Source organism: Aythya ferina, assembly GCF_964211825.1.
Source record: "Aythya ferina genome assembly, chromosome: 8".
Taxonomy (NCBI): Eukaryota; Metazoa; Chordata; class Aves; order Anseriformes; family Anatidae; genus Aythya; species Aythya ferina.
In genome coordinates this window covers 19,232,242-19,259,927 of record NC_140304.1, presented here as the reverse complement: position 1 = coordinate 19,259,927, position 27,686 = coordinate 19,232,242, and the positions used below count along the sequence as shown (strand labels likewise).

At 36.8% G+C, this 27,686-nt stretch overlaps 2 long non-coding RNA genes across 2 annotated transcripts in view; one reads left to right on the top strand and one right to left on the bottom strand.

Moving 5' to 3' along the window:
* Nucleotides 1–876: 876 nt before the first annotated feature.
* The window catches only part of LOC311440968, a 90,120-nt gene continuing 63,310 nt past the window's right edge, over nucleotides 877–27,686 (bottom strand). The window contains exon 4 of the long non-coding RNA XR_014695690.1: nucleotides 877–1,237. This is a non-coding gene — a long non-coding RNA (uncharacterized lncRNA). The remainder of the gene's footprint in view (nucleotides 1,238–27,686) is intronic.
* Nucleotides 16,935–26,301, top strand: LOC311441042. The gene is made up of 3 exons (XR_014695761.1): nucleotides 16,935–17,852; nucleotides 23,796–24,076; nucleotides 26,222–26,301. It is a non-coding gene; the product is annotated as an uncharacterized lncRNA (long non-coding RNA).

Here is a 27,686-nt window from a genome sequence, read left to right as displayed (position 1 = left end):
AGCTCTGAAGTCTCAAGGGTCTGAGGTACCTTGCCAGGGAGTGAGAACCCTGCTTCTTCTACTGTTTCAGAAAAAAAAAAAAAAAGAAAAAGAAAGAAAAAAAAAAAAAAGTCCACTGGACCACGTTTTTGGAAGAGGAGAAGAAAATAAAGATTCTCTCCAAATTTCATGTTTCAAGTAAGAAAATATCTTGCATATTTAGACACCATTGTTTGACCTTTCCTAAATATGTTAGTCTCTCTTTGTGACAGCTGGATTATTCAAAGGATTTAAGCTTTCTTCTCTCAAGAGGGCTTAAAATGTAAATTTGGTTCAGTGTTTTCCTGACAGGATCATTTAAATATTTGAGTTTAAAAAGGTGACAAGAATAATGCTTTTCTGAAGACAACTATTCATCTATGTCCAATTTAAACTTCGGTCTTTTTAAAATACTGAACACATCTATAGACCTTTATGGAAACAATATACTGACTGATTCTAATTTTTTTTCTTTCTTATAGAACAATACATAGTTTAATATTGACCAAGAGTTGAATGCTCTAAGTTAAAATTATCTTGAGGCTGAAATTCAAAATACAGTGTAACATAATGCAATTGAAACCACCTTCAAATCTATGAAACAAGATCTATGATAACTGCTAAGAGTTAAGAATATTGTAAAGAAATGCCACAAAATCCACAATCAAGGAAAAATTAACCATCCTTAGAGGAAAGAGACCTACGAGAGAAGTAAAGGCAAGTATAAAAATAAATACTGAAACCAAAAAAAGGGAACACTGATAGCAATTAATATAAATTAGGAGCCAGGAGACTGCTAGAATGCTTGAGGCTAACATCAGTGAGAAATCAATGGCCAGCACAATTAAGGACAATAAGGATTTTTCAAAGTACATTAGCAACAAAATGCATTCCAACAGTAGTATTAGTACAGTAATAGATTAATATAGTAGGATGGTCATTAAAATCCAGGCAACACAAAAAGGCCCCCTACTTCCACTCTGAATTTGGGAGAATTCCAATATAAGTTGATACCATCAAGAAAATACAGTACGATCTAGAAGTTATTTAAGGAAATAATACAAAGTAGTTACCACGGTAATACTTTTTTTTTCTTTTTTGTTTTCTTCCCTCCCCCCCCCCCCTCTCCCCCCAGAACAGCACAGGTAGAAAACTAAAATCTAAGAAACAGAGAAAAGCTTCTTCTGTTGTTGATGGCTCATGAAACTCAGGGAACTACCTAGGAAAAAAAATATGAATACAGTATTAGTTTTTATATATCTTTAAAAATTCAACAGCATGACCTAAATGGATGACTGGATATGACCTCAGTCACAGTTACAGGTAATGGTAGAGCTGCTTGTTTGTCACTTAATAAAAAATCAGAAGAGTTTAATGGAAGGTTCAAGATTTATTAATTGATAGATCTCAAAACACAACTGGAGATGGAGAGTCTTCATTATATCTGTGTTCCTACCAAGCAACAAATCTATGAACAAGTAATTGTAAGATATCTTTGCCTATTTCTGTCTAGCAGACAGAGGTAAAATGCGTTCCAAAGCTGGAAGCTGAGGAAAGACAAATAATTCAAAATAAAGTGCAGATTTCAACTACCAGGTAAAAAATAAATAAATAAATAAAAATGGGGTAGCAACCTTCCACCAGTGACGTTGGATTTTCCATTGCTAGAAGTAGTCAGATCACAGCTGGACACTTTGCTTTTAGAAGTAGAGTCTAAATGAAAATGAAATTAGGGAACTTTTACACTGGGCTGTCAGTTTACATATAATCTTCCTCCAAATGCAAGGAGAAGCCATGAGCAGGAATACTCCTTACTATTCCTGGGCATACAGCCAATTCAATGGTTTTGATAGGATATAAATGGTGTGCTGCTAACAGCATTGGGCCAGCATTTCCACTGCCAGTTTTATTTACAGCCTTGCCATGTTGATTTAACATAGCCAGTGAACAACTCCGGCACAAGGGAAAGGGGCAGAAGAACTAAATGTTAGCCACTATCAGTCTCAAAGTTTATATTCAAATGGTTGCAATATTTTGTCTGGTACTGCCAAGCAAGAGCAAAATCTTGCCATCTCTATTTGTTCCTCACTAAGACAGGGTCCTGGGAAAAACGTCTGTAAAGACGAACAAGAGTTGATAGTTTATATTCAGTCACCAAGAACACAAACTGATACAAGTCACAACAGTATAGCAGAAATATAGATGTGAATAAGGATTGTTGCAGATCCAGGCCTCATTTGCAGGAAGAACAAGAATTTAAAAACACATTACTACCTTAATGCTCACAGATTTTTTCGAAGCAAATTGGTCACCTGGTAATACCTCTTGCTATCTGTAATCCACATGAATAGAAAACAAATATCCAAATGTAAAAAATCTGAAATGCAATACATACATGTCACATTTGAACAGTGATGAACAAAGAGCCTTTCGCATGGTAGGACAGTAGAGTGACCTTTTCCACTGTATTAAGCTTCCACTACACAATACCAGCATTAGACTCTGCTCTGCAACCAACTTTGAAAAGTATAAATTGACATCTATCCCACTGTAATGTTTACTTGTATTCTGAGGCACTGAGCTGGGAAGTTTACAAATTGGTGGAGGAAAGCAAATTTTTGTTTGTTTTACAGGGAGACAAGTATAATTCAGTGAAATTCAGCCTTGAGAGTAAAAAGACTCTAGTGACACACATTGTAGACCTTGCTGTTATTCCCAGGGCATTCTGAAGAGGTACCAACTGATGGAATCAAAATATTGTATGTTTTACAAGAGTCATCTGATAAGCTTCTTCATTCTAACCTTCTAGTTGCTGTTTTTTGTTGTTTGTTTTCCTTCACATAATTATGAAGCATTCCTAATCCAAACTTCCCTCTTTTTTTCTAAAAATGATCAACTTTGATCAAGTTTTCTCCATCACTTCAGTCATTCATCATGACTGAAGCGAAACTCTGACACCTTGGAATAGATAAACCACAAGTACAAAATATTCAGAATCCTTGTTACTGTAATTACTGTTGTAATTGTTTTAACAGATGTTAAAAAATAAAAACACAGTAAGAGCTGGAAGAGTAATAAAGGGATTAGATTTCACAGCCATAGTCATAAGCCTTAAATAATGAGTGGAAGGAAGGAAGCAGGGGATATAAAAAATTGGAGAAGAAACATCCTAACTCCTCGCTGAAAGAGAAAAGTCCCCAACAGAACCATTCACAGTTTATTTGTTCATGTCACTAAACTTTCATTCATCTTGGGTTCTTCCTGACCACATTGAAAACTATGGCATTGCTACCTTTAACTGCAATAGATTTTGGTCAACTCAGGAAAGGTGGAAAGAGTGTGCAAAAGGCGTTTCCAAGCATTCTCCTTTCTTAAACAACCACGATGGACTCTTCAAAAACTACTGCATCATCCTCTCTGGCTTTGGTAACAAAACATTTAATTCCCCACTGTTGTCAAACAACGTGTTTAAGACTCATGCAAGCAATGAATGTTAAAAGGAGAAGTTCTTTTCCAACAAAAGGAAAAGCTAAACTGCAAAGACCTTTGAAGGAAATGCTGCATCTCAGTGCTAGTATCTTTGATCTGTGATTGGTACCTTTAACAGAGGTACACTTGACACTTTAAATATTGATGAGATATTTGCTGAGCTGCCATTAAAAGCCAAGGCTTCACTTTCTAGTGAAAGAAAAACACAAACTTCAAAGACTCTGTAGGGGTCCTGATCTCAAGAGCCTTTAAAGAAGCCGAAAGTATATCAAACCAAGGGATGGGGGATCACACCATCTTGGTTTGATATGCTATCGCATCAGTTGTTATATGCAATTGTTGTGAAGTATTAGGAAGTGTGAAGACTCTTGTAGTTACCATTTTACTACCTAGGGTGCAAGAAAATAAAATCATCCTCTTTTTATCAAGATAGAACATGTTAACAGGTAGTATTTATACTACAAATGCCTTCATACATTTCTGTTCTTTGATTGTGTAGATAACCGATTTATGTTTTACTAACTTTTTCTGAGACCCAGGAAAAATGCATCTGAAAACTTCTGACAGATTAAAGTCCAGCAACTATGTTCAAAGCAGCCAGTAGAAGGTGAAATTTCAGTCATATGCATAAGCACACTCTATGCAGATGAAGTGAGTGTCAAGGGCCAATAAAACATTCAGTTGAGTTTTCTTGCCTATTCCACTGTGATTTCATCCATATGTCCATCCAAGCTTCATTATTATTAGTGCAACTATGTGGAAACATGCTATATGTAGAAATAACTATCAAGGATAAAGAACAAAAAAGTTAAGCTACTAGCTATCTCTTTGTTACATGAAAGTAAAGCAGTACGAAATGTGAATGAGTGGCTGTTCTCCCTGCATGTGAGCTGAGCAAGGCAGAATTAGAAACATGAATTTAGCTGAGACAGGAGAAGCATAGTCCAGTTTATTTCTCCACAGAGTAAGGGGAAGTATGGGTGAACTTCAGCTGTTAGACTGCATGCCACACCTAAACTGACTATACTGCCAGATGCTCATCCAGCCATGTATGCTCTTCTGAAAGTAGTGAATATAAAGTAAATCTCTAATATTAAAAAGACGAAGTTGTAATCAAAAAAATACACCTCTTTAATTTTGAAATTAATTACAAAAAGGAAAAAAATAATTTCAAGCAAAACTGATCAAGTTGTGAAATGTTTTTTCAGCAAGTATACTTGGCCAGGAGATAGTGTCATTTCCAACTCTGAGGAAAAGAGATCTGAAAATCCATATTATTTTCAAAAGTTTAATTTTATGAATTGTTTTTTTGCTGCTCAACTTAAAAAAGGGGGAAAAAAGAATAGCATAAATAAATAAATAAATAAAACATCACAGAGCTATGGCATCCAGTAAACACAGAGACTCAACACTTCATGTTTTACTATAACTTCAGGAAAAGACTTATGGAACAAATTCTGAAAATAAGATACATCTAAGCAATCACAGATGGTATTCCTAAGACTTTTATCCAGTACCCCACATGCAAGCCTGGACATTATGTGTGCTCCTGCTGGCAGCAATTTGCCTAAGTGCTTATGCATAGCACTGTGCATATATTGTAGTCATGTTAAGACATTAGATCTTAAAATAAAAGCACTGGCTTCAGTATTAGCATGTACTAAAAGATAAAAGCAAGAAAATTAAATCATCTTTTTGACTGACATTAAATTAGAAGTGAACTGAGCAAGAAAAAAAATGACTTTAATTAATAATTTACTTTATGACTTTTTTAATTTGAATGTAGAAATGGAAAAGATTAAAAATGATATAAAATCATACCAAAGAAGAGACAATAATACTATCTGCACTTGATATCACAGTGTTGTGAAAAGTTACCTGAAAAAAGCACCACTTTAGTTAATCTTCTCTATTGAACAGGAGAAAAATATGGACGTAATACAGTTAGACCAATATATTATGAATCTTTGCACATTCAGAAGTGAAACTTGTTATTCTGTTTTCATACACATTTTATTCCTAATAACATTTTCTTCAAAGCAATCTCAATTTACACTGAGTGAGAGAGCTTATTTGCATTTAGAAATGGAACGAAAGGTATGTGTTATTTTACAGACCAGTCAGGAAACATTGCATATGTTTTCTTCACAATGTAAACCAGATGCATTTTATACTGAATCACACCCTGAAAATGGCTGTTCACAAACAGACACAAAAAAAAAAATTGCTAGAAAGACATTTTGGGATTTTTCAAAAAGCATTCATAAAATTACCTTTTCAATTCCAATCACACTAATAAAACCCAGAGCCTTGGTGCCAGATCCTAAGCAGACAAATGGGCAAAACTTGCTTTTGTGTGTTAATCTTATTCTAACAGAAGACCATGTATTTTGGTAAAGATTTGGAGTTTAAAAAAAAATAAAAAATAAAAAATCCCCCTACTACACTGAAAAGCTAACTTCATTAATTCTGCTTAGTAGAGATTTAAAAATTGGGTCCCATGAAATAGATATCAACCATTAGGTGAATATTAGACAATATGAGCTCAGCAGTACTCCAATCTAATCGCCGCCCCAGCTGAATCAGTATAATGCTTCCTTTTCACTGCGTTATCTCTTTAGTAATATTACATTATTATAGCCAGATCATCAAATGGTGGAAACTGGCAGAGAACTATTGATTTCAGGAGAGCTATACTAACTTGCACCAGCTGAGGTTCTGGCTTTCTTAACATAAATGCGTTATAAACTTAAAACCATAGCTAGAACTGTGTGGACAAGCTACATGTAGTTGATACACAGCAACTATAAGCAACTATAAGAGGTATAATATAAAGAAGCACGTATGATGAGGCTTACACTGAAGAACAGACAAAGCAGCTCAGGAATCTGTTGTTTTAAATATGAGGGGCATAGTTGGAATGGCTGAATGTTGTTTCAGATTGCTCAAAAAGATTATCTTCAAATAAAGACTGATGCAATTTAAAGTCGGAGCCACCTGCAGCAATGAATTACAAAGCAAGCAGCAAGCACCATTGAAGCAGATCATTCAAACAATAAATACAACTAAAATTATCTGAATACCTTTCAAAGACAGAATGAGCAGCAATTCTGTTGACGCAGAACAATTTAAATACAGGCATTCAAAAAGAAAAGTTGCAAACATATTTTTTTTTTTTTTTAATAATAAAGGTGCACACAATGCACTTTCAGAGGATGTTTCCATTTCCTTACTCTAGTTACACTAATTTTGAGTGATTTGGTAGAAATCAAACAGTTGCAATGCCATTTTGACAGCTTAGAGCACTCAAACTCTTACAGAAATAGACAATAGTGTTCAGCTTCTTCTGTATCACATTCTAGTATGTTTGCACCCATTAAGTAATACTTAGTTTTGAAGGTATTTCTGTGGTGTCCTAAACTGAGGACTTATATACACCAACAGGCTAATGTGCAAATTCTTATCACTACTGTTGGACATTTAAAGTACAGATAAGCTCTGTGAGGTAGGTGGACCTGTTTCCACGGACTTCTAAAGTGATCGATTTTTCATGAAATATGTAACCACCATATGCATCACAGATTTTGTTATACAATATTATTCACTTGCTTAAAACAAGATTCACATTTTGATGTCACAACATGATTGCAGATTTTAAAACATTCTGCGTATCACAAATACAATTGATTATGGAAAAGCATAATTTTGGGTCTCCAATTTCATATCAGAAGAATCTGATTCACATATTCCTGGGTCATGGGGTAATCCTTACAGCTGTTTGGAATCTGTCTAGTACAGGCAAAATTACAGGGCATATTTTATACAACTGTTAATATGGCACATGCCTAGAGCATCACATGAGACAGGTTGCCAAACGATGGATCAAAACAGCAATAGCCAGCCCAGCAGAGGCATTACCAGACCTTTTCATTTACTGAAAATAATACATATAAATAAATAAATAAATAAATAAATAAATAAATACTGGGAACATTAAATTGCTCCAGGTTTCTCTTTTAATTTAAAATTTAACTTGGAAGCACGAAGCACACACAAATATACACAAAAACATAAAACAGCCCCAAAATGCCCAGAAGCTGGGACAAATTATTCTTCATCCTTCTACAGACAGAGCGGCATCAATTCATGCCACCTACAAATAAAACTCCACAGTTAGTGCTCCTAACAGGAACAGCACCTATTGTAAAACAATAAAATAAAATTTAAATAAACAAAATAAAAGTAAACATGGATCATAGTTACATAAGTGAAATACACACACACACAGTACCACATAGGGGAAAGAAAGACAAATCTTTCATAATTCTGTGGGGGGAAAAAAAAAAAAAGGTAAATAAATAATAAACATACATTAAATACCTAAACAAATATATATATATATAAATATATACAAACTTTTTAAAGTACCCTATCAAACTAAGAACAAAAATAGTACGTGGGGAACATTGGTAAGTATGGCATATTGCATATTCCACACATATTAAATACAGTTGATCATTACAGACCCTCACTTGAAATGTTTCAAGTACATTCCTTCTTTACTTATTTTTAGGCAGCAGCTGTTTTGCTCTCCACTAAGTGAGATATTTTTTAAGAAGTCTGCTATTACTTGTACTTATAAAGCACCTGTGCAAGGAAGGGCCTCATTAGCAGAGCTGACTCTCCTCACAGAGGCTGCGATTTGATCTCAGCTCTATCAGTAGGCACCCTTGGGCCCAGCTGGGCCCTCCTGAAGTCACCTAAGTCGACTTTTTCCCTCCCTGAGTGCCAATGCAGAGGACTGTCACCAGGCCTACACCATTCACGTCTTAAAAAAAAAAAAAAAAAAAAAAAAAAAAAATTAATTTCCTTCTATGACAAGATCACCCATCTAGTTGACAAAAGGAAGCCAGTCGATGTAATCTTTCTGGATTTCAGTAAAGCTTTCAATACTGACTCTCACAGTATCCTTCTGGACAAAATGACCAGAACACAGTTAGATAAAAGTATAATAAGATGGCTGAACAATTGGTTGATGGGTAGGGCCCAGAGGATTCTTGTAAACAGAGTTACATCAGACTGGCAATCTGTCACTCGTGGGACTCCCCAGGGCTCCATTTTATGACCAGTCCTCTTCAATGTTTTCATAAACAATTTGAATGAAAGACTTGAAGCTTTTTTGTGCAAGTTTGTGGATGATACCAAATTGGGCGGAGCTGTTGATCTGTCAAGTGTGGTGAGGCTTTCCAAAGAGATCTGGACAAGTTGAAGAGCTTGATAATCACCAACAATATGAAGTTTAACAAGAGCAAGTGTCAGTTCTGCACCTAGGGAGGGACAACCTTGGTTATACGTACAGACTGTGGGACAAGATGCTGAAGAGCAGCCCCACAGAAAAGGATCTGGGGGTTTTTATCAACAGCAAGCTGAACATGAGACAGCAATGTGCCTTGGCAGCCAGGAGGGCCAACTGTACCCTGGGGTGCATCAGACACAGCACTGCCAACCAGGTGAGGGAAGTGATTGTCTCCCTCTACTCTGCATTGGTGCAGCCTCACCTTGAGTATTGTGTGCAGTTTTTGACACCACAATATAAGAAAGACATAAAGCTAACAGAGTGATACAAAGATACTAAAGGGTTTAGAGGGAAAGATGTATGAGGAGAGGCTGAAAGTCACTTGGATTGTTGGCTAGAGAAGAAAAGACTGATGGGAGACCTCATCGCAGTCTACAACTTCCTCACGAGGGGGAGCGGAGAGACAGGCACTGATCTCTTCTCTCTGGTGACCATCAATAAGACCCAAGAGAATGGGTTGAGGCTCTGACAGAGGAGATTCAAGCTAGACATCAGGAAAAGGTTCTTCATCAAAAGGGTGATTGAGCCATGGAACAGACACCCCAGGAAAGTTGCCATGGCACCAACCTAGCTGGAGTTCAAGAAGTGTTTGGACAATGCTCTCAGACACATGGTCTGATTTTTTGGGTAGTTCTTTGGGGACCCAGGAGTTGGACTCAATCCTTGTGAGCACCTTCCAACTCAGATATTCTATGATTCTATGATTGAAACAGACCAGAAAATTCATAATCCAGCTGGTGTACAGTAGTTTTTAGTGGCACTGAAGAGTACTTGGAGACATGGCTGAAGACAGCAAAAGCTGACAAGCACACATAGGTTTAAAACCACGGCTAACATTCTTGTCTGTCTCTACACCAGAACTGCTAGTACAGAGAAACAAAGAGCTGTAAACTGAGTAGTCAAGGGTCTCATAATTAAAGATATGCCTACAAAGAACTTTTTTAGCACAGAAGAGAGGGTATGTTAATGCCAGCTGTGTAAAAAAAAAAAAGTTTATTGTCAGAAAAACATACTAGTTACAGAGCTTACTAAAATCCATTAAAACTATGGTGAAAAGACATGTAAAGTAACATTAGCAGCAAATTTAAGCATAGCATATACTGCTTTGGAGCGCTAATCATGGAACAAGTTCCTATACTGAATAGAATGTGTGGACTACTCCTAACCATTGCTTATGACTGAGTTGGTCAAAAGTTGGGAGCTTTTAAGGCTGAATAATCTGCCTTCCTGCCCCATAAGAAACTACAGAACTTACCAAATTGGTTCAAATTGATCCATGCATGGTATTGGGAAATTTCAGAATAGTATGAACGATGTTCTTACTCAACCTTACTAACATTAACAGTCATACTGCACTTATTTTCTGTTGCAGATGAGGAACAGCAATGTATTATTCCTTTCTGTACCCAACATAAAGGCAGACTTTCTAAATTCCTCTGGAGGAAAGTAAATATAAATGACTTGTTATTTTTTAAAAAGTTTGATTGAGAAGAGACCAAAGCATTCAGAATCTCAGCATGCCAGTTTTCAAACATGGAGTAAATATTTCTCCAATAGTATTGTAACAGGGCATCACATTCTAGCTAATTGATATAATTTTTATTACTTGATTGAAACATGGGTCCAAGAGTTCTGCAAACCTTTTTTACTAAGTACAAAGGCTAATCATTAAAAATTGAAATAAAACATAATGAATGTCTACACAGCTATCCAAATAATTATTTCAAATTTCTAGTATTTTTTTTTCTGCTAAATTTTCCTTTTTGGTATGACTGCATAAGCTGTTATACAGACAACTCCCCAGATATTTAAAATACACTTAGCATGATTTTTATTTTTCATTTGGTCATGATCATACATGTTCTGGGGAGAGTACTTTCTTTCTTGATAAAATACACTACACAGGGCTGGGGGTCTGGGGTGGAAGTATCTTTCTGTATGCCCCATTTGAACTCCCATAGCAGCAGACTGCCAAGATGTAGCTCCATTTGGGACCACACTCCAAGTTATCTTCAAGGTACAAAATGGTAATGAAGTCTGGCTGGCTACACTCAACTAGAACTGCACTGAATCGTATGCGAGATTTCAAATTCAGTAGCCTCCAGGTGTTGATAAAGAACTACACTTTTCCATAATCCGAAATGATATGGGCCAATTTAAATTTGACATGCACTTTTGAATATACAGGGACAAGGCCTTTATTGCAACTGTACAGATGAAATTAATATATACGAGGAGATGGCAGGATGCAGAGAGAAAGGGGCATCTACCTTTTTTGCCAATAAATATGATGTCAACATAGCAGAATGCACTTCCATGTCCTCTCTCAAAGGAGCTATTATAATCTTCAGTAATAAACTTCTAATTTGATGCTTAGAGGTTATTTTTTGTGTGACAAATAAACGTCTGCTTTCCAGACTGTTATGAATCAAATCATGTAATATACAACCTAGGCTGGAGATGACAAAGACCTGTTAGGTCATCTACAGAGTATTCCTCTGCCAATGCAAGCTTGCTTCCTGCAGTCTTCTAGTACTTTCTTCAGTTTACTTTTTAAAATCTCTAGCACTGGATATTTTGCCACTTTTATAGGCTCTTCTGGTATCACAGAAATTTAAGTTACGTGACATTATTTTTAACCACTAGGCTAAATTATTTTCTTGACACTAAGACCTATTACCTGTATTTCTACCACCTTTGCCTCATATTTTATTGATTTACATCCAATCAAAAAGCCATTTTCCCTTGTATATTAGGATTTTTCATTCCCACCCTTCTCTCACATTGTTTTCTTCCCATCTTCCCATACTCCTTTCTTTTTATAATTTGCTTTTCCTCCCCTCTCTCCAGATAAATCTCACTTTATTTTTTTCCTTTAATTCTAATTGCCTTAGAATGATTTAAATTATTCTTCCACTCTGAGTGTTGCTTGCAACTATCACTAATTCAGTATCATCTGAAAATTTCATTTACAGGCTAGTTGCCTTCCCTAGATCAATTCAACAATAATTCACATATCTGATATCTTGCATATTTCGTATGTCTAAATAGGCAACTTCTTTTTGAATAGTTGGTTGCGTTTTGTCTTGAATTTTGAAGCAGAAAGTATCACACACAGACTAATTATTACCAGAGAGGGAGGACATTTGTAACATCCATGAGTTTTCAGAAATAGTAATGGGTTTTTGAGTTAGTTTTGGTTGGTTGGTTTTGTTGTTTTTGGATTTTGTTTTTTTCTTGTTGTTATTCCCAAACTAAGCCTAGGCAAGAGTTTAAAATTTAGACATGTTATTATACTTAACCTCAAAAGATGTTCTTCTTCCTAACTACAAAACAGCGACCACATTGCCCACTTTTACTTGGTTAGAAAAACTCTTTCTTCTCACTAGTAAGAATGGGAGGGAAAAAAAAAAAAAAAAAAAAAAAAAAACACTTCTCATTACCATTTCGGTGGCTACAGCACCTTCATTATATTTTGGTTACCAACGTCTATGTATCTGGGACGGGAGCACTACTATGTGCCTACCTCAGTAAAAAACAACGCATGAAAAGTAACTACCGAAACACTGAATGACTTTGGTTAACTTTCAAAATGGACTTGTGCTGTTCCTCTTCAACATCCTAGAACAAAACAGTATTATTCTGAATCTGCAGTAATCTGGTTTGCTTTACAGTAAGTTACATTTCAGAAAGGCAAATGAGCAATTATTATTTCCTAGGCATGAATATTTATACTAATTCCCTCCTGATGACATTTAGGGAAGAATGAAGGAAAGAGAGGAGTCAGCATCTTATTGGATAAACCTGGACTGACACCCAGGGAAGGCCAGAGAGTGTTGGCTTTCAATGCCCGTGCAGTGCAAGAAAGCTATTAATCAGGTACCCAGTCCTCACACATCACTTCTGAGCTCCAAACAGTTCCTATAATAGCCTTACCAGCTTCCCCTAAGCAAGGATTCATGGCTTTTAACGTGTCCTGTGGGAACCATGTAAAGGACAAGGCCATCACAGTATGCAGCTCTTTTGTTGGTTTATTCAAGCTCTTACCCCAACACTGATCACACAGAGATGCTTTGTAGCTGGATGGTTTGCACTGCACCTGACCTTTGTGGTTCCATTACTGACTCCACAACTCCTTTGCTAATGGACTGTTCTTCTTTAAGAGAGCATCTATATTCAGGGATGCTAACATTCCCTTCCTGACATGCTAGTAAGCCTCAAGGGTTTGTCTTGAATCTTTATCCTGCCTGGAAGTCCTGTAATCTAAATTAAACCTATTCCCACCCCTTCACCTTTCCCAGTCCCTGAATTGCTGTAAGCCTTATCCCTAGCCCACAGAACTCTTAATTGCTTTCCCCTTTCTCACAGCCTCTGTCATCTTCACATCCCTTTCCCACTGCCTCCAGCCTGTATTTTAAGAAATTTCTCACCCATAGACAGAGAAAAAGGGGAAATTAAAACAGATGCTCAAGCAAATGTTATTTATACTTCCTTTATCCCCACACAAACCATCAAGCAGAACCTCTAAACAGAATATGAACATCAAACAGCTTGATTCTGCTCAGAAATCCCTGTCCTGTGACATTTGAACAGGTTCTGCACAGTAAAACTCAGCACTGCTGCTGGTATTTCTGCTCAGCATGGAGGAGCACCCCTGTCCCATGGACCAAACATGCAAAATAGGTAGCAAAATAAAACAAACTAAATTATCCTCATTTTAAAGACAGGAGGCTAAAGCACTGAACCAACTAAGGAAAAAATAAATAAATAAAAAGCATATTTTATGCCTGTAGTAGAATATTCTTTCTATGAAAAACCTCACAAGACCAGTGTGATTTTTCACTTTGTTTTGCTGTTATTCAACATTAGCTTTTTAATTTAATTTCTGTTAAAAATTTTTAGATGTTGAAATGCAAAACTTCAAGCAATTAACTAAAGCATTGAGAAAGCATGCACTGAAACACCAAATGAGAGACAGTTGACTTCAAATACTTAATAAGACTTATCAGAAAATATCCCGAAAAAAAGACAAAAACAAGCATATATTTTACAATGAGAAGCAGATGACCTCAGAAGATAATTTTGTTATCACTATTGTAATGAATGAAGCAGCAGGATCCACAATATTTAAATGTTGATCTTCAGCACTTTTCTTCATCATCTTTTCATGTATATCAATTAGAAAAAGCTACCACAGAGACTGTAAAGTATGCAAAATTTTACCAACACAAAACCCACACCCTTAAGGATTCAGTGCATCATTCATTGTCTTTTAGTAAATCTGGGCCAATGTGTCCCTCCAGGTTGATTTAGAAAATGAACTTTTGAAGACAGAAACTTCCCTTAACTGTATGCATGTTCACAGCCCAACACAGTGGAGCTGCAGCCTTGCTGAGGATCTCTGGCAGACATTGTAACTTAGGTAAGTAGTTGGTCAGCTATGAGTTCAGTAGGATTATGGCAAAACTCACTTGGGTTGCACTTCCGTTAAGATGTTTATTATTGCAGTTATTACTATCTTTCAGCTTAATCTCTTCCCTTCTCTCCCCGATTTTCATCTGGGACCTTTCCTTTCAGTTGTCTTATTTTATGTTGCGCTTTTACTTTGGAGTTTCAACATATTAAAATAAACCAGTATGAATTCATCTCTTATCCTGTGGGAATTAAAATGGAGCATGAGGGCCTCTTAAGAACCCAGAAAGGCAGCTGCCTCCACTTGAGGAAACAAGCAGCCACAGTGAGGGAGGTATATGTATGACACTCATTTTTATCCAGAGGTTTAAGTGGGTTCTTATTTGTTTTCCATCTCAGGACAAATAGAGAGAACTTCGAGGTGCAACAGAGGCAGTAGATGCAATCCTGCTACCCTAGAAAACACAGAAAGTGTTATTCTTTCACTGAATCTAAGATAAGGGATCCATTCTGAAGTTTTACACCTGTGTCTTGACGTTTGTCGTGGCTAGTACCAGCTAGGAGTGGCTGCACCAATGTGCCCTCATCTTGCAAAATGTCCATGCCTCGACTGACATGAGTCAGTTGGGTTTTGCCATTTTTTTCTTTGTTTCTTTTTTCTGTTAACAAGGAGTGTTAAGTGACAAACACAGAGGTCTTTGAAATCTGCCTAGGAAGGGGCTTGTTGTTATTTTGCTCAGGTATACTAAGCTTGATATTTTGAACCTTGGTGGTTTATTCTTTTCCTTAAATAAATATACTCCTACCTTGAAACAAGCAGGAGATGAAGTCAAGTTGTTGAAATGTTTCTCATTTCCATGCAGCATATACAGTATGATAAGCAGTTAAAACTAAGAGTAATATTTAGTATTTGGTATGTCAACAAAATCTCTTTCACTGTCAAATACTTCAAAGTCCAACACAACAAGAAAATTTAAATGGATTCCAAAATGTAAATACCTCAGGACAAGGTCAGGCAAGGTGGCAAATATTTGTGTGTACTACACAATTCTGCCTGATGAAAAACAAACAGGTGTGGATTTTTTTTTTTATTATTCTTTTATTTATTTTTTTTGTCAATGCAATAGTAAAGGACAAATGTAGAAATCTATCTTGTATGTGCATTTTTCTAGCATAAAAATCAATGTTTCTTTACACATTATCCCAAGGCTAGTAGTTCTATTAGTTCAAACTCTATTGACTCCTGGTCTGAAGTCTTGTCCACCTCCAAGAATTAAGGAAGACGAGGGTATATGCAGTCCTCCAGTCCTTAGATTCTGCAAACAATCTATGCCCCATTAAAAGCAAAAAATGCTGCCAGCCATACTAGGGTGAATATTGACATGCTTTAATGGAACCTCTTGCATATACCAAAAACACAATGGCAGGAACTGTCTTATTCTTATGACCAAAAAAAAAAAAAAAAAAGTTTCTAAAAGCCTAGATACTATTTTCTCTGTTGAAGGTTTTTTAGAAGTAATGGCATCTAGCAAAGGAAAGTCAGCAGCACCTGTTTTGTGCTCTACAGTTCAAATTGTTAGTTATTAAGTAGACAAGAAATAAAACTCTAGACTCATGGTCCGTTGGTAAAAATACACTGCAACAAATAGGATTCTTGCCTGAGGTAGAAGAAAACTGAGCTCCATAATCTTTTGAAGCACAACAGCCTCCCCATGATAAATGCTTCATTTATAAACTGGTGGATGAAATATTAAGTGAAGTGCTCTGATAGTGAAATAATAATGTTCAATATGCCTGCAGCCATACCACCTCCAACTATGTTCCTATCAGGTCACACAAACTAAGCCAGGTCAGCTTATGTCAGTGTTTGAATCAAACACCTTCAGAAGAATGCAAGAGTTGCAGAAGTGTTACTGTGATTCAATTCATAACAGAGATCTTTCCTTCAATTCAGGTTGTGTGTTCAGAGTAAGCTAACCATATCTGAGTCATCTCTTCTTAAATTAATTATTCTTATCCAAGATACACAACACTGCCAATTTTCTAAAATACTTATTAAAAATAAACGTTATTATCAAAGGCTGAAGAATCAGATTGTTCAATTATTAGAGGAACTAATGTACCAGCAAAAAAAAAAAAAAAAAAAAAAAAGAAAAAAAATAATTATTTTACAAGCTGCTAAATTCTGCCACCTATTGCTGCAGTGTTACTCCCTTTTGGTTAACCAATTCAAAATAAGAATTATCAGGCTGTTCTACATGAAGGTTTCATGCTAGATCAAACTTAAGTTAGAGTCACTATTCAGGTAGTAAATGGAGTCTGTTCTTCAACAACAACAGGCTTTCAGTAACGAGCCAGCATCTAAACAGAATGCTGAGCAAAACTGGAGACAGTCCTCAGCACTCTATTGGTAAAAATTAAATGCTATATGTTATCCTAAACCTTCCAATCTTTATCGAAAGGAAGAAGAAATAGACAACTGGTCTACTACTGTTTCAATGAAAGCCAAATAAAAACTTAGAGCAGTTTATAGAGCTATTTCCTAGTGCCCCTTATGTATTAATAGCCACATGAATCCCCCCTGAGACCAGAAGTACCTGTTGGCATGCTTCTCCCTGTTCCTGGAAGGCAGCAAATAAACACAGCCGTTTGTAGCCTGTAAGAATACCTGCCAATCCTCAGGGAGCAAGAGGAGGTGGCACACTGAAGCAGCTAGCTTTGGTGCTCTAAAAGGAGACTTGAAAGGAGACTTTTTCACCTGAGACCAGAGGTCCCATCTCACCATTAACGGAAGGAAGGAATGCCCAGTTTCAGATAGGCAACAATGCCACTAGCAGCTGCCTTCTCTAGAGAACTGTGCTAGGACAGAGGCATGGAACAGAGTGGGTTCAGAGTGGGTTATGGGGTATCTGGCCATACCCCAAAGCTCAGGCTAAACATTAAATCCTATTTAGTAATTACCAAAGGGAGAAGAGAAATACCCTTCATGTTGGGAACAATTCAACAGAGGCAATTGTATTTTGTTTCCATACAAATTTAAGCACAGTATAAGATCACACATAACAGGAGAGACAAATTACAGATAATTCTGATTTATTCTAGCCAACTTATAAACTACCACCACACTAACTATGCCCCCGTGCCAGGCAATGGAAATTGACCCAGATAGACTCTTATGACTAACAAAGTAAAAGCTAGATGTTTCATGCTTTATCATTTAGCAAAAATTGGTTATACATTTCTTGACAGAGATTGTGATAAATACTGACAGGGTTTCCAAGACATATTTATGCTATATGGTTTTATTTTAACAGGAAAGAAATACTGAGCTTTGTTTTATCATTCTATTACAGTATTACCCAGAGTCTAAATTGCCTCTGGATGACCAAAATACAATGTTCTTACTGCTGCTGCATAATGCTAAACAAAAAACAACAGTGTCTTTTATAATTAAGTCCATTAATAGCTGACTTCCCTGCACTTACAGGAAGATGAACAAAATTGTCCTGATATTGCCCTCACAGGAGAAAGATGCACGTCTCTTTTCAGACAGTCTGTCTACCAATACCATCCTGTGGTAAGTGAAGTTGCAAATACATTTGTCTGAAACTAAGTAATGTCAGTTTCGTTTAAAACAGTATATTTTGCCTAGATCCACTATCATCATTTCTAGTCAGAGAGCCATGACTGCAGAGTACATAGAACTTTAATTTCAATCGATACGTGTGCACCATTTGAAATCAATATCTATAGAAGATATATTAAACTTCACTAGAAAAACGCCAGTAAATAGAGCCAATTATCAGATTTTTTATATATATATATATATTCATGAAATAGGAATAGTCATTGTCAAGATAAGCAATCCATTAAATGAATGAATGATTTGTCTAGTAGCTGGAAAGATTTAATCTTTAGAGCAAGAGAAATCTATAAAAGCTGTGAAATCAACAATATATGCTGACCGCAGAAATTCATTACTTTTAGGGAGACAGCTATTCCACAAAGTGATCAGCCTCCCTACGAGCATCTCAGTTCCCTCTATAAACATAAATTATGTAATTTCAGCATGAGATGTTTATGACGCTCCTAAAGTGTGTTCTAGAATAGGAGATAAAGTAACTGGCTACAAAAAATAACGATCCCTATTTGTGACATGGCCAAGGTATGGTGCTCGATTTTCCTGGGAGATGGATTGGTCCTCTAATTTTAGATTATTAGCATTGCTTCTTCTGGTGTTTTGTAAAAAAAATGTTGAGATGGTATTAATAGCATCAGTGACAGTAGCAGAGACAGAACAAGCCAGGAGCTATGGCTGTCATTATTCACCCTCTCAAAAATACAGTCCTAAATCCACTAGTCAGGATAGAAGCCTACCTATAGCAGGACTTTCCCCATTTCTCTAGTTTAGTGGAGTTGCATTAGAAATATTTTTTATCCACATCAAAGACAGAGAAAGAAGTGAGATTTTTCTTTTAGTTTCTAAAAGTACTCATCTGTCAAGCACTACTGATACTGCTTCACCAAACACAACTGAGCAGCACTTACTCAGCATTATAAGATGCGTTTCTCAAGAAAGACACTTCATATATGCTTTAAATAGTTTTCAAGGCTCTCTTCACTACAGAAGAGCTACAACATTGCTTGCTCGGGAAGCCTTTAGAGTGATTGAAGCATGAAGAGTGGGCTCTTGCATCCAAATGAGTTATTCTGTACCAGCAATATCAGCAAAATATAAGTAATCTGTGAGCATGAGGACAAAGGGTGGGTAGGACAAGCTCTCCTTTTCTGCATAGTGTTAAACCTGATTCATTCTAGGAAAAGAGCCAGTGTTTCCAATTGCACCTATCAGCAATAAGGACTGAAATTTGTGAGTTGCTGAGCAAGCACAACAGCCTGACTCACTGAGCACAAAGGGTGTTTAACACCCTAGAAAATCAGGACCTAGACTGATTTTAAAAGTGCAGAGTACCTGCAGATCCTATTGGTTTTACTGGGAGCACCTTTAAGAAACCATAATATCATGGGTAAAAATAAATAAATAAATAAATAAATAAAATGGGGAAGAACACATTCTGTCCCTCCTTAGAAGCACCTAAATATGTGCTATGCACTAATACATCAATAACAGCCTGGTTTTCAGAGATACTAAGAAATGCTTGTAATCCAAGCCTGGAATACCAAACTAAAATCTCCAGAGATCACAGATAGTTCATATTGAGTTCCAAGTGCCACTTTCGAAAGTTTGAGTCTTAACCACCGTGGCTATAAAAACATTCCATAAAGAACGTTTTGTTTCAACTTTAAACAGTTCTCTCCAGAATCCTCCTCTGCTACATCACACTAAAAACAGTGACTGATTTCTAGAAACAGTTATAGGAAATAAGTGGTTAATGTCCTCCCCTAAGGGGACATCTGATGACAATTTCTAAAGCCAGTCTCCTCTTCACAAGTGGATCTAAGCACTACTTCACGAGAATTAAAAAGAGTTGGAAATAAACATATTTGTATATAGAGATAAAAAGAGATGAAAGCTGATCACTGCTTGTCATGTTGGGTTTCTGATTGAACACAAAATGAGTCAGGTTACTTATAAAACGGGTTGGTTCTGATTTTACCAATGCCTTGCAAACCCACCTTTGGGAAAAACAACTTTTCTCTCTCATGTAATTGACTACACTCTTGTTAAAAAGCTAAAGCAAATGGTACATTCACAGTTTTTTTCCAAAATATTAATATATTTTGTGTCAATTTATGATATAATATGGATCTGGTGTCAGGAGATTACTATTTCTCAGATAAATATTTACCAATACCATATACATTTTAGTTTTTTGATACCACGTAGTACAAAGAAACTATGACTTAATGAACACATTCCACTTCTCCTCAAAATCAACTAAATATAGGGAAATTCTCCTGCAGGATATACATGGAGTAAATTTTTCCTGTAATAACAGTTTTATGCATAAAAACAGTTTGCCACCAACTTCAGTTCTGGCTATATTACTTTCATACAGAGGAATTACATATTAGGATTGTTTATGACAAGTGCAAAACTTTATAAATCAAAACATTTAAAAGGAATATTTGGAGACCCTGCTGCAGTAGAACTGTCTGCCTTCTAGGGTAGAAAGCAGATAAAAAATGATGAGACCCATTCATTCAGCTTTTATTCACATGAAAAGGGGAAAAACATATGGCAAAAAAGTTACTCCTCAGAAGCACCCAAAATTTCAGCACTGAAAGCATATGACAAACACCTTGAAAGGAAAATGGAATATAAGCTCCTTACTCCCTCACAGCAAAGGTAATTGAACATATCAAGTGAAAGCAGGCACTGCAATAGCCATTATTAACTCAGTATTTTAAAATCTGTAAAATAACACGACAACCTTATTCTATTTATGTCAAAGACAAATGTTTGAGCTAGTTCTTATTCTGTCTGACCTACTCCGACACGCATATATTGATACAGGGCACAGCAAAAGCAGCATTCGACATTTCTGTATTATAGCTCCCTTCTTGCAGCTTAACACCCTCTTTGAAATGGCCAGCTTCCTCTTCTTCCTCTTTATGAAAAGCATTACACAATTAGAACAGACCTGTCTTAGGCAGCATTCTGATCAGCCAAAGACAGCACTTTCTAATTGATTCCAAGGAGAACCATATTTTCTTTGCAAATCTGTAACTGAATAAATACAAAAAACACACTATTAAATCAAACATGTACTTGAAGTACAATAGTATTTTTATTTACAAATTCTATGTATGCTTCAAATATGAGATTTTATGAGAGTTAAGGTTTGAAAAACTTCAACTTGTACTTTAACTATAGTGGGGAAAATGCACTGAAGTGCCTGGTGGTGGCTAGTACAAAGCACATGCACTACATGATGCAGCACTGAAGTCTGATAGCTGGTTTGGTCCTCAGCAGCGCAAAGCTCATAGCACTGGCTCTACTCTGTGAGGATACACAGAGTTGCCAGAGCTGTCTCAGATTTGGCCCCCTGGTTCCAATAGTACCTCTGTCCCAGTCATCTGCATATTTATTTCTGTTTGCATCCAGTGTAGACAAAGAATCACCTAGCCAAAGTTATGTAATACTTGGACCTGTGCAGTTCTGGGGATAATTGGAGTAAATCTGAAACAAATTTATTGTCTGAAGCTTTTGTTAAGTTAAGGTCCATACACCAGATTCTTTACAACCTGACACTACTGATATCAGATGTTCTACAGTGCATGTCCACATGATCAGTTACTGCAAATAATCTGTCTGTGATAATTCCCTAAGTCATGATGTTTTAAGATAATACACTCATAAATGCATTCTATTCTCATCTTCTTGCAACTGTTTTCTTTGTTTGTTTTGGCCTAATGGTATGCTTTTGATATGACGCATAACATTGGGGCCTATACATGTCTAGTTGATTGTGACCTATGGTGAAGCACACAGTTGAACCATAGTAACTAACATTGTGCATGCACTATACAAATGTGAAATTAAACGTACTGTCTTCTGCTATTTTCCAGGTAGCTTCTCAAAAAAAAATAAATATTACCTTAATGTAGACCAACGTGTTTTACCTCACATTTGTTGGGAGGACACACAATTCCTGCTGCTTAGATGGGACATAGCAATTTGGAAAGATGGGATCATCCACACAATATACCTCTTTACTGTAAATGCACTTGTTTGCTAAACATTTCCAGATCTCTACCTCAGCAAATCTTACTCCATGAGTTAATTTGAAATTAATTGCCATTTTAATGTCATAATCTTCATTTGTCATAGCTTTAATTTTTCATAATTAAAACAATTATAACAATTATCATAATTAAATAATGAATTGTTAGTTAAGTGAAAGTTTCATGGTTTGTTTTGCTTTCAAGAAATGTTCCCCTATCAAATCCAAAAAGTCTGCAGTGGAGGACCAGATATTCACCTTATGAAGGCCTTCCTTTGAGAACAGAGATGCAATAACAGTCATTTATATCCGGAGAAATACAAGTATTAGGATGCAACTCTCTCCACAGACACATCCCTTGATACTGAGTTCTCAGGCTGGCCTTTAATGTTTGTATTTGTTAACTTCAGTACCTTGAGCACATCCTTTCCTGAAGTCTGACAGACTGTAGACCCACAAGGCAAAAATTCCCTCTGTGAATGTGAGAATGTCAACAACTTTGGCCACACAAGCCTCGTATCTACCACATACTGCTATATGCTGCTCCTGGCCTCCTCTTGCGGAACTGCTCTGCAGACAGACTCTAGCAGCTAGCACAGTGACTCCTTCCCATTGCTTTGTTGCAGTCAGCGTTGCTGTATGAAGTACGTCAGCTACAGCTACATTGATCAGAGTGAGAAAAAGATCCGTTTACTCAAGATTGCAAGGTTTTAGAGCAATAAAAGCCATTTTTAATGACTAAAAAATTTGTTTTTACTCCAAGCACTACTTATCTTTAACAATGCCCAATAGCCAGCACTTTACACAAGATTTCAGGTTTAATAAGAGAAATGGAAGAAAATCAGAGAAATGCAAGAAAGCTAATGTGAAAGGGCTGTATTCTTACTCTATGCCAGTTACTCTACTTAATGCAATGCACAGCATGGCATCAAGGACAGAACCTGCCCAACTTTAAATGCTAAACAGTGCTACCACATCTATGTGAATAAAATTATATCATAGAAGTTGCAATTCATTCAATGTCTTTCTGAAGGCCAGATGAAGGGTTTTTTCATGGGCAGCCCTATAACATCTAACTCCTAATTTGTTTTCTTATTAAACACTGAGTTCAAAACAGGAAAGAATTTGGTCTTCGAATCACAACTGGAAAAAAAAAAAAATCTTCATGCTTTATCAGGTCAGTTTTAAGTGCAACACAGCTTAAACACTATAGCAAATTATTCAGAATTTCTGCATAGGTTCAGCTTCTCTCCATGAAGAAGAAAAAAAAATGAGAGAGAGAGAGACAGAGAGAGAGAAAAGCAGCAGGAATAGTTTGTTTTGTTTTCCTCCTCTTTTGTGGCTGCTGCATTTTTAACTATTTATGGAGAAATTTCAGAGCTGCAAAATCAGTATTTTGACGATGTGCTCATATAAGATGTTCCTTCCCTTGACCAATAAGCATTGTGCCACAGAATACAGGATTAAAATAAACAGATAAAAGTCAGACACAGCAGAATTCAATTGTTCAAATGCTTAACTATATAAATAAAAGTTTTTCCTAACCACATCCCAAAAGGAAAGCAGCCCCTCAGTCAAACAAATACACGTTAAGTCACAGTTTTCTAGCAAGTAACACCCTTTGCTCCTAACAAAGCACACTGTGTACATTGCTTTTGCCTTTTCAACTTCCTAGTCACTGGCCATCAAATTTTCTGAAATGCTAACTTTATAAATGAGGGTTAGTAAGTTTTTTGACTGCTTTTGAACCTGTACTTTTAATTCTCTGAATCCTTTGCCTTATTTACTTTGGCTAATGGCTTTCTGCCTGTCTTTGTGATTTGCTTTCTCAGCCACCAGGGGCAGTTAACTCTACAAAAACATCATATGCTGAGTTACCTGTATTTCTCAAAACATTCAGACAGAAAAAGAAAAAAAAATATTCCATACACCTTGTTTACAGGAAACCAGTGGCAGAAGTAAAGGACAAGCTTTTCAAAGAGTCATCTCTAGTTCTGGGAATTCAACAGGAGAGGGCAGGAAGTTAGGAGCATACGAATGAGTAGTGCCTGTAGCTGAAATTACAAGTGCATGGACAGCTCAAGTTGGGCTCACGGAAACACAGAGCCACAAGGTAAGAGGTTACTTTTGACCTGTTTCTCTCACACATAGGCCTAACAAAGTTGCTCAGATGCAAGTCAAGAACAAAACCCTTGGATGTTCATTATCTGTGTTTTTAGACCAGACCATCAGCACAGCAAAAGAAGACAGCATCCACAAAAATGCCCACATCAGTTCATCTAAAAAATTCCCATGTATAGGCAAGGCAAGACACATCTGTACGCCAGTTCCTCCTGTGCTGGCCATACCCCCAGCACACAGAGCAGCAACACCAAACCCCCAGTGTTGCTTTAAGTTGTGGTAAGGTCCAGCAGGCCCTTTTGCCAGACCTAAACTTCCAAAAGAAGGCAACAGCAGATGTCTTCTGCCTTAATTCCTGAGAGGCGTTTACCTTCACAGTGGAATATACATGTAACTCAAAGCCATAATGCCCTGCCCTTGCTTTTTTTTTTTTTTTTCTCATTTAACGCACCAAAAAAAAAAACACATTACAGCAATAGCACACACCTTCCTCTCCCATCCCTCCACATCTGCTCCACCTGAGGGGGTAATGGAACATAAAGGGCAAGTGACCGCGTTAAAAATGTTGTTCTTTGTTTTCTAAAGCTTAAGTCCTTCAGAAATTCCCTAATATAATTTTTCTCCCCATTTTAGCCATACGCTGTTTACATGCCAGATGGGTTTTCCCCAAGCTCTCACACCACTAAGAAAAGTGCAGCATTTTTTGTTAATTTATCACTGTATTAAAATATAAGAAGTGAACCATACATAGATAAAATGAATTATAGGTATACCTCCCATACATTCTGTACATCATGCTAGGCAAAAGCTGTGTTGTGTTAACTGTCAAGCTGAGAAATAGCTGACATTTGTTATTTTAATTAATAGTTTACTTTGCTGAAATAAGCTTCTATGAGAAGCTATGACTTTTATTAAGTCTTCAGTACAGCATTATTTTCACAGATTGGGAGGAAAAGCAAATTTTCAAAGCCGCTTCACCCTACAAGGTCACCACCAACAGCTTGAATGCACATGTCAAGGAGACATCTGCTTCAGAGATACCAATCTATGTTAAATGTGCATTATTTAAAAAAGTTAAGATACTTTTCATTGCAAGAAAAATGATTATTCAGTAATTATGTAGTTCTTTACTGGTGTTTAGTAGTACAGATTTTTGTCCCCTGTGGATTTCTTAATATTTCATAACTGCCACCCTGAATTCTTAGACCTCAGCATTTGCTTTAGAAATCACAGTAAAGCATAGCCACTGATCAGTTCAGACAGGCAGAGTTTCTGTCACTGATGCAAAACATTATGCAGTTACACCAGAAGTTTATTCCTTTTCTTTGCCCAAATATTTTGAGGTCATTGATGAGACCAGGAATTTCTCAATTCTCTCCTCTGTAAAAAGGACAACCACATTTCCAGCAATGCAAATTTATCCCATTTCCAGCCAGTGCAAGCGTGCTTGGCAAAAGAGAAAATTTGGTACGCTGACCCAGAGATTATCTGGATGCAGTTCTTAGTTTAGTAGTTTTACAGGCTTTACTGCTGCTGATTTCAAAAGAACTTCATGTGTAAAGAAGGCACAATGCCAGACTCTTTCTTCTGATTCTTGATTCACTTGAAGACTTTATAAGAGGATACTGTAAAAAACAGCAAACTTTTTTTTTTTTTTTTTTGCTATCAGCAAATGAAGATCAATACATCAGCTGATTTCTATGAATTATATTTCACTGTTGTTGTTGTCTAGCTTACAGTGAACAAAACTTGTGCTCTCAGGATTGATCCGTAGCATCATATTAATGGAAATATTCTCATTGACTTCAGACACTCAGTGCCAGAAATAACAAGTCTGAATGGTTATGACTATGTAATGTAACCACAGGTAGGTAAGAGCTCATTCTGCCTCCACTCTAAAGTGATTAAAAGTTCCATTATCACAGTTAAAATACCACTGAGCTCAAGCTAATATTTCAGATATTAGCTTGCACTCAGCACAGCATCAAACAGTCCAGTTAGAAGCCACCTCTACTAGTACCTGAGATACCTTGTATGCACCACTGTGTTTCTCTGAAGAACAACTCTTACCATTGAGCTTGGTGCGGTTGCAGTGACTGTTTTACTGCTTACTTTACTCATTTGATTCCTTCCCCAGAGGGCGACTGCCAGGTGAACCACAGTTAGCTCTGCTGGGAGAGGCCAAGCCAGAGGAGAACCCTATTAGCTTTCATGAAGGGCCAGCAGTGTGCAGTGAGAGCCCATTGTGGCTGAGGGACTTGTTAAGGGTCTGTACCTATCTACACTCTTTGTGAACCATTATCTTACAGGTAACTGCTTATTTCCTCATGTAATTTACGTCACAGCTTCACCTGGACTTGAACTTTTATTCAGATATTATTTTCCTTGTTTTGATGTTAAGAGCTTGCCTTGTTTTTTTCAAAATTAAAAAACTGGGACTTTTTTTCTACTTGCTGTAATTCACATCTTGTGATTTGAATATTAGAAGATGGAAAACTCTGTTTGTCTTATTAGGTTTTATGTTTTTTTGTTTTGTTTGTTTGTTTTTTAAGAAAGAAGAGGTTTGTTTATTTGTTTTTCTTTTTGAAAAAAGTAGTAGTAAAGCTATTACCACCAACATTAGTCATAAGAGTCCAAGACAGGCATAGGTTACAGAGAGAAAGAAAATAATTGTTAGACAAATACTGGAAAAATGAACAAGGTCTTCAGCTAAAAACTTTTTATCAGAGGCATATGCATATGGGAAATAAATATACAATTGCTTGAATAGAGAAACCCTTAAAGGCATATACAAAGAATTTTTTCTCTTATGCTTTACCCTAAAAAGTGACTAATTCTCCTTATCCTGTGTACTCTCATCTCCCATGCTCCTCAGTTTTTAACCACAGATCCAATGGGAAGCATTCACCACTCAGCAGTAGCAGCAGGTACACAGGTCTGGGACACCCAGTACATCTGTGTTTACACTTTCTTGGCTTATACCCATCTCCCTTTTTACATTACATTAATACAACTTTTAAAATCCTCTAAGTACTGAAATGCATAAATTTTGTAATGCACCTTTCAATAAGTACTTTCCTTGCAGCAGCAGGCTTTACCTGATTCAGATATTTGGAGGACTTCTTGGTTTCAGGAGTGAGCCAGATGTCACACACGGCATGGCTGACCTGTAACTGCGAGGTTCTGCACAGCTTCTGTAGCATCTCAGTTGCAGGCATTCATGGACGAGCTGCGCTGGTGACGGGTCTGGCTTTGTTTCCACAGGAGTCAGCCATGCTGTCCTGCCTCAGGCCTCAACCTGCTGCAGCTGATTTGAGTGTTTGCTGAGCCTGAGGCTGTAACCTGCTGCTGCTGCCTTCATCTTTTATTTGCTAACTGCCTGATGCCACCTGTCTACCTCACATGATACAGCAATTTGGACCAGATCATCTCCATGACATGGAAAGCTGGAAATAAATTTCCCTCCCAGTGTGGTCATAACTCCACTGATACAATAGTAAGGTCTTTCTTTGCTGAAGGAGCACTGTACCAAACCTGTCAGAGCTCCATTGGAATGGCTTTTAATTCAAGTATCTTCAGAAAGGTGGTGGTTGTGCAGCATA